The sequence below is a fragment of the Daphnia magna genome, linkage group LG5 (genome assembly GCF_020631705.1).
Source record: "Daphnia magna isolate NIES linkage group LG5, ASM2063170v1.1, whole genome shotgun sequence".
NCBI lineage: Eukaryota > Metazoa > Arthropoda > Branchiopoda > Diplostraca > Daphniidae > Daphnia > Daphnia magna.
The window spans coordinates 6,402,614-6,414,508 of NC_059186.1; the positions used below are offsets into that span (position 1 = coordinate 6,402,614).

The 11,895-nt window shown below is 36.5% G+C and overlaps 1 long non-coding RNA gene and 1 pseudogene across 1 annotated transcript; both read right to left on the reverse strand.

Annotated features, from left to right (window-relative positions):
* Window positions 1-1,607, reverse strand: LOC116923610. The gene is made up of 3 exons (XR_004394597.2): window positions 469-1,607; window positions 262-383; window positions 1-194 (listed from the first exon to the last, which is right to left on the reverse strand). It is a non-coding gene; the product is annotated as an uncharacterized LOC116923610 (long non-coding RNA).
* A 3,075-nt stretch (window positions 1,608-4,682) lies between these two features.
* LOC116936221 lies at window positions 4,683-6,848 on the reverse strand (annotated as a pseudogene).
* Between the last annotated feature and the right edge of the window lie 5,047 nt (window positions 6,849-11,895).

The window sequence follows — 11,895 nt, forward strand, 5'->3', positions numbered from 1 at the left end:
CATTCTTAGCAATTCTTCTTCTCTTTTCAAAGCCAAGCCTTCGAGCTCTAGCATCTTGTTGAGTGGAAGGTTCAGGCGCGTTTTTCCTAGGCATCATGCATTAAAACAATTCGCCTTCTTCGATGTCATCCTCAAAATCCGGTTGTTTTCTTGATAAAGCAATATTGCTTAAAACAAAACAGGCCTATATAATTCTGAAAAAGAGATGTTCTAGATTATTTATCATCAAGCCAAAACGTTTATAAATTTTTCGTATAATACTTGCATGTACGTTGAGATTGGACTCTTATCTCGCCATGTAAACAATAAAATCTGCGTTTCACGGTTCCAAAAGCTCTTTCAATTACACATCGAGTTCTTTTGTGAGACCGATTAAATTTTACCTGTGAAAAGAAATCAGACAATTCATCAATAGATATCATAAGTAAACAGTGCACTCAAATAAACAATCTCTGTGAGCCATTATACTTCTTCATCGTTGGAAGGAATGTTGAACGGCGTGATAAGGTATGGGGTGCAACCATAACCGCTGTCGCCCAAAAGAAATCCTTCACCAAATTCCCCCAGATCATATTGTAGCCCCAGCCCACTCATTTTAAACATGGTTGAGTCATGTACAGTATGTTCCAAAAAAATCCGACCACCCTTTTCAAATAAAAATGCCCCCTATTGTCAAATAGCACAATTTCATCGAGTTTTAGGCCAAATTGAAGCACATGGTAAAATGTGGAAAAACCATGTAAGAAATTGCCATGGAAACGAGACAACCATTAGTTAGCTCGCATCCTTACATCAGTGTGTGCTGGGAATACTTGCCGTTAGGCATAGCCAAGAATTTTACAAAGTTTTATAATTTTTTTACTCTACTGGTCTACGCCAGACAGACTAAAGGAATGGAAGTTTTGTTTCTATGGCAACCAAACATTTGTTGTAGGCGGATTTGCTTAACCAACAAAAACAAAAGAATACTTTAATTATATCATTATTAAATTATAATAATATAATATAAATCACAACTTATTAAAAAATAACAATTGGAATTAATAATATATATTAAATATATTAATTATAATAGTGACTTATTAAGTATTCTTTTAATGAAAACGTTTCAAAACAAAAGAATGCCTAATAATTTACTATTGTAATAAATAAATCTAATATTCATAAATAGAAATTATATATTATTTTATTTCAGTTAAAAAGTTTTTATAAATAGTAATTTAAATTATATTATTATAATTTAATAATGATATAATAAAAATATTCTTTTGTTTTGGGGGTTGAGCAAATCGACCTAAAATAAATGTCTGGTTGCCATAGAAACGAGATTTCCATTCCTTTACTCTGTCTCGCGTAGACCAGTAGAGTAAAAAAATGGTAAAACTTTGTTAAATTCTTTGCTATGCCTAACGGCAAGTATTCCCAGCACACACTGATGTAAGGATGCGAGCTCACTGATGGGTGTCTCGTTTCCATGGCAATTTCTTACATGGTTTTCCACATTTTACCATTTGCTTAATTTGGCCTTAAACTCGATACAATTGTGCTATTTGACAATAGGGGGCATTTTTATTTGAAAAGGGTGGTCGGATTTTTTTGGAACATACTGTACACTGCCCGGTTTAGTGGCGTTTACACTAAGCAAGTGGCCATTAGCGTCACACACACCCTTTTAAATAAAAGCCGTAAGCTCTATATAATACATAAATAAACGTCCTATTGATGCATACTTGTACGTTTATGGAGTGGTATCCTTTTCTATTTACAAGTGCATATTCATGTTGATGAGGTCGTTGAATTCTTATGTGTGTATCAATACATCCAATAATACCAGGAATTCTTGCGATTTCGGAGAATTCTCTTTTCAACTGAACAATACGAAATGATTTGAAAGATGTTTTTAATCAATAAAAGACTACATCACTTACTTGCAATAAATTTGGAGGAAAATGAATATGGTCATGAGCAATCATACACAATGCTCTTGATACGTCATGAATTGAACAGCAAACTGTAGCCTGACTATATTTCAAAACATTTCCAACCACAGTTTGGAATGTTTCGGTCCCATAAAACTGAAAGTCAATTAAAACGTGATCAAAAGGAGTAATTCTCCGTTTAGCTTTAGTAATTCTCACTTTAAGAAAATGTGTCAACAAGATTCCTTCGGTAATGTCCTTCGGGCAATTTTTTTGAAAAAAAATTGTCTATAGACATGTAACGTGGGCCAAAGATAAACAGATTTTGGATCCAAGATTTCTAAATTTCAATCAATTTATAGTGTTCATCTGCTGTAGTCTACTGTCCGGAATTAGCAACACGGGAGCTTATGTAAAAAAATTAAAATGCAATAACGAATTTGAAGAATTTTATACAACAAATGTACTACCGAATGCAATAGTTTTTTAAAATACACTTCTGGGAATCTAACCATATCAATATTGGCTAGGATAATGTAAGTTTAAGACCTATTAAGCGACTTAAAAAAAATTTCCAAAAATTAGAAAAACAATGACATTTGAAGAACAAATGTTTTATTTCCGCATGAGTATTGAACAATTAAACTTAATGATGCCAGCGCAACACCTTACCACTACGCTGTTATTGACATAATGCGACTAGTATGAATAGCAGTTTAATTTTACATCATCTGCAGCAGTATACTGTCCGGAATTAGCAACACGGGGACTTATGTAAAAAAAATGAGAATGCAATCGTGAATTAGATGAAGATTTTTCCTCAAAAATAGACAACAAATTGAATTGTCTTGTAAAAGCAATTTCAGGGAATGTAACCATATAAATATTACTTAGGATAGTTTAAGTTTAAGACATACTGAGCGACTTAAAAATTTAACAAAATATACGCATAAAAAGGAAAAAACTAAATAAATTTTGTGCTTCAAAGAGTATTGATCGATTGATCTTGGTGTTATGATCCCAACACCTTACAGCTGAGCTATCACACACATACATGTAGATATAGCATCTAAAATTAGTTATCTTGTCGCCGCTGTGTAACTTTCTTCTTCATAGTCTCCGTTCTGGCAGCATGTTTACTACTGCAATATAAAAAAAAATATAAAAATCTACTGCTTAAAACATTTTGTTAAAGAAAACACTTACTGTTTAGTGACTGTTATACAGCCTTCTGCACTGACTGCAATGCATTGACAGTTGTAAGGTTACGCAAACAAAATCAAATTCACTGCCTAGGATTCGGCAACCAGCTAGGTAACAATTACGCAAATCAATTTTTTAAAACTGTAATAGAATCAAATGAAAAAGCTACTATACCACGTATCAAATTTTGACAGAATTTTGTACAAAATTTGGGGACGATTGGTCATTCAAGAAGAAACGTATATGGAAATACATAATGGACATTAAACCTTCTGAGATCTACTACTACTACCCTACCCCCTATACCCCACACCCTAAAATTGTTATAGTCCTTCAGTATATATACATATATACCCTCAGGGATAAATCTAGTTTCATCAACAGTAAAAAGTATATGAATTTTACGTAGAAACCAATACATCAAGTGATGTACCTGTGATGTACATGGTTTTTCTAGTTTTCTCATCGTCAAATAGCTCAAACATTTTTCTCCGTTGAGAATAAAATGTTCTAAGATTCCCAAAACGAATTTGTCGATCAATTTCATCTTCACTTTGCGAAGAATTATCATCCGATTCCGAAAGCCAAAATTCTTCTTCAAACTCGTCAATTAAATTGAAGTCATTCATAGTAAAAATTATGAATTGTACTTTCACTTTGCGCTACAGTAAACAACACGCTAAACAAAAAGTTCGTCTGCTTATATGTGCCAAACAGGCTTTTGAAGGAAGATTAGGTGTGAAATGGAGCAAAATGCTTTGGATTGAACCCAGATCTGTTCAGAATAGAGATTTAAGTATGCTTAGGATTGAACTACCAATCCTAAGCTGGATTGGGTTTCAAGCCAAGTTCGGAATACGGCCCCTGGAGGTTTTGTAAACGCAGTGATAAGTTATAATTTTCTGATGCTTACTAAACATTTAAACAAGATTTTGTACTTTTTCTGTTGGGTCAGAGATTTAAACACCGCATGAAAGAACGAGTCCGTTGGTTTTGAGTGTCTTTTTTTGGTAGGCCGTTTAAAAAATTTCCTGAATCCTTTAGTATGTTATTTAAACGTTCTTTAGTCGTTTTCCCAAGCTTTACTCTGTATTTTCATGATTACTCGCCATTTTGTTGTCATCGCTTTATTATGTTCGGTTTTATTTACAGGAGTAGTAGTTTTAGTAAATTTTTTCTATGAGTAATGGGCACCGCATTAGGTAGATTATATATACTAGAGCGATGCTCTGCGATCCCCGCCACAAGACTCCCACGTAGGCTTAAGGTCCTGTAGCTTATCAGATGGGACGATGACGCATCTCCCCGGTAGTTAGTCTCCTACTATTATAAAAGCAAAAGCTTTTTTTGTTGGTGGGATTTGTTTGTGTATCTGTCGGTGTGTTTGTTTATCCGGGGATTATCGTTGTGCGCAAGCTGAGGGCTTTTCCTAATTCCAGGCTTCCTTTGGAAATTCCCAACGAGAAAGTATAGCATGTGCGGAATTTTCTGAAGACCAACTGATTCCTGATTTTTTCGAGGTTTTTCCGTCGACTGCTAGTAAAAGTGACACTTGTTTTTGTTAAACGCTTGCTTTTATTAAGTGTTATTGGATAAATTTGACCAAATGGTAAGCTATGTATTATGTTATAAGCGTTGTTATGACTAATTCTTGAGATTTCTGCTATGTTTTATACAGGTTATCAATCACAGCAAAAGAGATGACGGAAAAATGTAAACCGTCACTTAGTTGATTCCCATATTTGAAAAAACGCTGCACTATAGGACTACCTAAAGAAGAAAATATCGTTCTCATCTTTATGTTGAATAAATTGACTAATTCAAAAATTGTGTGTAGGTTTTTTATGTCTAGGAAGGTGAGAATCACTAACTATCCAGCACTTCGACTACTAATTTCAATTTCAACAAGCAGTATCTATTAATATATCCTTTAAGAAAAAAACTATGTAGTGACACCAATGTATTATCGTGCAGAAATATGAACATGTCTCTGTTTAAGAAAAATACAAGCAATGTCAAACAAAGAGTCACTCGTGCTTTACTTCAGGGTGTAGCACATTGTCAACTACTACTTGCTTACTAATCACTCGATGATGAAGAGGATGAATAGCTATTTCGCTTCCTTTTTCTTCCTTGTTTCTTCTCCTTCTTCTTCAGCAATCCACTCAAGACTTCAACCATAGCATTAGCAATAGCAATTTTTTTCTCTTCACTTTCCCGAATAAAGGAGTCTTTTTCAGCTGCTCGCTCGTCTCTCTCTCTCTGTCTTTTCTCAGCAGCTTCCATTCTTTTCTAGAAAATAAAAATAGGATAGCAGAAGTGCTAAATGAATTCCTTTTTTCCAAAAATACTTGCTCGAACGCTTTCAATTCCCCAAAATGTGAGGCCACGTCACTAAAAAGCTGTGCACTTGAACCTAATTTCTTTTTTTTTTGCTGGCTGTTCTTTGCTGCCTAATAATTCTTCGGCTTCTTGTGCCTCCTCCTGCGTCATATCACCCATGGCCACTAACTCAGCGTTTTCTTGCCTTATTAGCCTTATTTCTTTTTCATAGTCAGCGGATGTAGATTTTTTAGCTCTTTTTCCCGACGGTAAAGAACTACTCACTGCTTTGGGCTTGATTGTGGCTCTACTTCTTAAATTAAATGATGATAATCAGAAAATTACAGAAAAACAAGAATTACAATAAATTTCTAGTTACCCAGTAATTCATGTAGTTCTTCGTAAAACGGCGGTGATTTGGACGATCCTTTTCCAGTCTCCGATATGGAGTCAGTGTAAGTCTTATAAGACTCTTTTAGTTTATTCCATCGGCCATAGACTTTCACCCATGCTAAATCTGGTTTCCGGCTTATATTTACACCTTTTTGCCTTAATTCGGCTGCAATCAAAGAGAATAGCACTCGTCTCGTAATTTAATATTACTTACTACCTCCCAACGGTCTTTTATGATTTCCAAAAGACGCACAGAAGCAATGGAGTCAATTTGTTTTCGTTCTTGAGATCGTTTGCCTGACCAAATATCATCATCCGTGTCGACCGTATCGTTGTCAACTGCACAATTGCCGATAACTTCTCCTTCCTCGGACGCCGTTTCTGTTGCAGTCGAGGAAGCGGCCAATGCAACGTCCAGAGCAAATTCAGCGTTGGCTTCAGTGTCAATACCATCTCTGGCAGATTGTGGTTCTTGATTGGTTTGTGAGGCGTTGATTAGTTGTTGGATGCTCTCAATGTAATGCTCATTTGGATTTTGGCAGGGAACATCATGATGCCCAACAGGCACGTCATCAATATCAATAGAAACGACATAGGTTTCTAGAATAAAATAAATGTGACAAGGATTAAAAAAGATACACAGGGGCAGTGCATATACGGGAAAAATAAATAAAAATGAAACGTACCATCAGCCCTAGTGCCTGAATTAATATAAAAGGCATTACACTTATAGATTATGAATCCATACAGGATAGCATTGCCAATATAATCGAAATCTTTGGGATCTTCCATGGTCAGAGGTTGAAGTAGAACTGAGTTTCACAGAGAATATTGTGGGGAACGGTAGACAAATATCATAAACCTAAAAAGTGAACATAGCCTATTTACATAATTTGTTTTTGTTGGTCTTGTTCATGTGATGGGTACCTGTTATGAAAAGGAAACAAATTCAATGGAAAGCTTCCTTACCCTACCTCCTTTTTTGAAACCAAGCAAAAATCGACTTTTCATTTTCGAAAGATCAGATCGACCAGAACTCTACATAAAAATGAGTCAGTATTAGTCATGGATCACAGCGCGCTTATAGTAGGTTGCAAAACTGTATTCGATTTAGTGTTATCGGAAACTCCGGAATTTTATTCGGATGACGAGGAAGATGTTGAGGTTTCTTACAATAACTTACTAATAAACGTCTTAACAATTATTGGAAAAAATTGTACAATCCAAGATTCTCATATCCGATTATCAGGGTACGTAGAAATAGAGAGTAGTAAACATACCAATTCGAAAAACTAGCTTTATTTCTGTGTCTATTTTGCTATGATACCGATAATAATTAATCTCTCTTTTTTCTCCGCAGATTTATTCGCAACATTATACCACAGTTCACAGATTTGGATTTCCAAAGTCACTTTCGTATGTCGCGGGCATCCTTTACAGCTTTGGTTTCATTTTGCCAAGATCACAAGCTCCCGGATTCAGCAGAGTCTCCACACCGTTATATAGAACCTCTGCCAATGTACGAAATGGTTTATATAACGCTGTGGTATATAGGAAATCAATGCACACATCGAGAAATATCGTTGTTATTTAATCGATCTGTTTCAACAATTTGGAGATCCGTCAATCAGTGTACCAAAATCATCGAACTTCAGCTACAACATTTCATTAAATGGCCAACAGGTGAAGAGGCCCCATTGATTGCAGATGAACTCCAACATGTTGCCGGATTCCCTGGTGTTATTGGAGCAATGGACGGTACTCACATAGAAATTGTATCCCCCTCAGAAAATCAGAAGGATTTCAACAACGGAAAGATGCGCCACTCCCTCATCTTGTTAGCTGTTTGTCTTCCAAACCGTTCGTTTTCTTACACTTACGCTGGATTCCCCGGAAGTGCAAATGATGCCAGAGTCTTCCGTTGCTCTGACTTAGGTGTCGCTATTTATGAAGAACCAACTTTATTGTTTCCGGGTTCCCAGTATCACGTGTTGGCAGATTCTGCATTCCCTTGTACACCTCATGTAATGCCGTCGATAAAAGCGAGTTTAGCGACAACTAAAAAAAAAAAAAATTACAACGCATTATTATCTAAAACTCGCATTCTCATCGAACATGCATTCGGTGACATCAAAAACACATTTTGGCGGTTGCATTACATTTATGCTCACGTGAAAAAGGCAGTGAGAATTATTTCGTGTTGCTGTGCCCTCCACAATTTTCTTATCAGCAGAGGTGAACGAATCGTGACTTACCAGTTACTGGAAGATATTGAACATGAAGATATAAATGAAATTGCTGATGATTGGTTTAGCCTTCAATCAGGTGTTGCGAAAAGGAATGAAATAATTGACATCTTACATGACAATGTTGTGCTGAACCCTGATATTGAGCACGAGTGACTCTTTGACATGGTTTGTATTTTTTCTTAAACAGAGTTACAGTACCCACCACAAGTGTTAGAAAATGCGCGGATACCCGTAAGCCTCCGTGTAAATACCTCGCTGATTTGCGAGGTAAATACTGGGGATAGATTTTTTAATTTTTTTTTACAAATACATTTGTTGAAGATGTATTCGTGAAAAAAAAATCAGAACTGTACAAGCCTCCGCTGAGGCTGTACACCACTTTCCAGAAGTATTAGAAAATTTTTTTTTGTGTGGATCTCTTATGGCGGGATGGATTTTTCCGGCGGCCATATCTTTTGTTCCGATTAAGATACGGAGCCGGGGATTTTTTTACAAATTGCCCATTGGGCACTTTATTCCACAACCGCGATTCGATCGTTATCCATGAACCCCTTCCCAATTTTTTCGCCCGGGAAAACGCGCATTCCATTCAAGGACTATTATAGTGTGTACAACGACACAGGGAAAATGTAGTATGACTTATTCCCACTGGGGGGGAAAAATCAGCCGCGCGGATATGTGTTCGCGACAAAGAAAGAGTTGAGCATTCCTTGCGCGCCATGCGCCCCCAGTGTGAAAAAATCATACTACATTTTCCCTGTGTCGTTGTACACACAATAATAGTCCTTGAATGGAATGCGCGTTTTCCCGGGGCGTTTCCCCGAAAAAATTGGAAACGTAATTACATTTTACCAATTCACACGAATTTTACATATGTTAATTTAATTGTTATGCATATCTTCGATAAACTCGTCGACTTCAATCCCGTTAACCAATCCTGCCCTATACCATGAGCGCAAACACACAAGAGCATCGGGAAATCGTCAAACCTGGGCTCAACCTATCGAAGAAAACAATCCAAAGACAGAAAACACTGTGGCACTGGACACGGTCAACTAGATCCCCAAAGTCTAAGGGAAGAAAATTACGCTATTGCCTAGACTTCTGATTCAAATTTTACTAAGATAAATGTTGTTGATCTGATATTTATGGATTAAACGTCCGCTCGTTAAAATAAAGAAATGTTTTCACAATTTTTTGGTGCTTTACGTCGTAATTATATTGCTATTTTTAAACGGAAATATAATATTTTGTCTCTAATTGTAATGCCTTCTGTTCATTTAGCTAGATCAAACTGCTAAACAGGAACATCATTAGGCTTCCATGATGGAAATGGTACCAAGATATGGATGTAGACAAGTAGTTAGAAAGGTAAACATTTAAACATGTCCAATCAAGCAAAACCCATAAAACAAATTAGGCTGCTGTAGTGTGCAGCAACATTCGACCATGCATCTTAATCCAAGACTTTACGTAAAAATTAGAAAATGGCAAGTATAACAAGATGTGGATGGAGACAAGTAGTTAGAAAGATGAGCATTTGGACATCGTGCCCAATCAAGCAAAGAGCATACAACAAATTATGCTGCTGCAGTGTGCAGCAAAGGACATCAGAAAATGGGAAACTTTCAGAATACCAAAAACCAGAGACACCGCCTGAACTTAAACTTCAAATTGTGTGAAAGCCTAATCAGTATTTGAAACATAGTAAATGAATCACCCTACCTTGCAGAATGAAGGGCGTACCATGGGATGAAACTGCACTGCTATGTTCATCACCACGCTGCTCACGTGTTCCTGGGAAGCATGCTGCATACAACCGCCATTGGTATTGAAAATTGTCACATCACATGAAGAATGGAATGGATGAAAGTTAGGTGAAACACTTCTTAAGTTCATTTCTCTTTCAAGCGGAAGTATAGCAGTAACATTTTAGAGAAGATCACGAAAAGTCAACATTTCTCTATCAAAGTTAATGAAATAGGCATAGCGCAGCCAAGTTTCTAGAAGTTTTACACTCACATAAATGAGAACAAAACCTTTGACGACCTTTACACGTGTGACCCTTTCGCGCCGAGCGCGTCACACGAATAAAGGGATGTGTCGTGGGAGGTGCGACATTGCGACTGAAAGTTTTTTCTGTAATAAAATTTCAATAATTTTATTAACGAACGCAGAATAGTCCAGCCAGTCATCTAATTGACGTCATTGAATTAAATAATCAAAATTTTATGTATTAAATATTAAATTTATTAAATCAACAACAAAATACATTTTCAGAGATCAGGCAGCCCAGGCTCCTTCCTGGCAAGAAAAAGCTGGGATGGGTGATCTAAATACGTTGGGGTTGTTTGCCGAGTTAATCAGCACCGGATTGCTAAAGATAAGGAGCAGTTAAACTTGAGATGAAATGATTTTGTTGCAAAACGGTTTGCATATTTAAAAAAAAACAAGACAGTACAACCTTGCCAGCAGGTTTCACTGAAAGACATCTTCAATAACTGAGTTTATTTTAAAAACTTGCCTTCAGCAAAGACCATGCCCACACAGTTCGCTTCCGTGTCTTCCATTTCGATCCTTCGCCATTGTTTTTTACGTTTTCCATTTTCTTCTGCATTGCAATCCCAAGTAAATGACGAAACGATATCGTAAAATTGCTCTGCCAAATTTTTACCGGAATGTTCCCCATTAACTTGTTTAAAGACAATTATAACGTCGACAGGCTGAAACTTCTCTTTCCATGTTGCCACTGTAATACCCATTACTGCAAAATTATTTGGTGTTGTCCAAAGGTCGGTAGTGAACGCCACTTTTCTTCTTCCTATTTTCTCCGTAACCTTGTGTTTCATTGCAATATACGTTTTCATTAATCTGTCTTTTACAGCGGTTCCTCCGAAGGGTCTGTACGATGGATGTAATTTAGAAATAAAATTTCTAAATGAAGGCTCTTCCCCAAGAGTAAATGCATGGCTATTTTTCACAATAAACTCCAAAAATGCCTTATGGGCTTCAGCAACGTCATACTGAAAATAGAAACATTTCCATTATAATAGCTTTATTGAATAGAATGCAAAACAGGTTATGTTTACCTTAAATGCCTTTACAGCTATACCTTCACCATCCACTGCTGTGGTTAGATTTGTAATACCAATCATATCTGAATGTTTGGTATGCATATGTTTCGACATTGTGCCCGTATCACTGATGATGAAAGTAGCTGGGCAATATTTACACTTGCAAGTTTTACTTGCCAATTTCATCGAAATGCAACCAAGTCCAGGATTTTCTTTTCCTCGTTCTTGATACATAGGAGCTTTCTGCTGATTCTGTAGACTGAGAATATGATGTTGACGTAGATGTGCCTGTAGACAAGTATTTCTTAAATTACTTAATTTCTCCTCACAGAATTGGAATAGAGAAGAGAACTGACCTGCAAGACTACATGCTTCATTTGTTGATTGCATTTCAGCACTTTCATCTGCACTGTCGTAAAATTCAATGCTAATTGTGCTTTGTGTACTGACGTTCGACGCATTGGACAAAGCCGACACCGATCTTTTATGAACACGTGAATTCATCGGTGGCATTTTAGTAGAAAAATCGCCTTTAGATTAATCAAATAAAAATTACACTACGAAAGGAGTCAAACTATTAATCCCACGATTCGTAAACAACTCAGAAATGTTAGTCACCATCGAACGAAAACAATAACAAATCGCACACTAGTCACGGGGTCCTGATTGACCAAAGAGAAACATTGAATAGTCAAACATGGCGTCACCTTTTTTTCCATCACTTTAGACGCATTT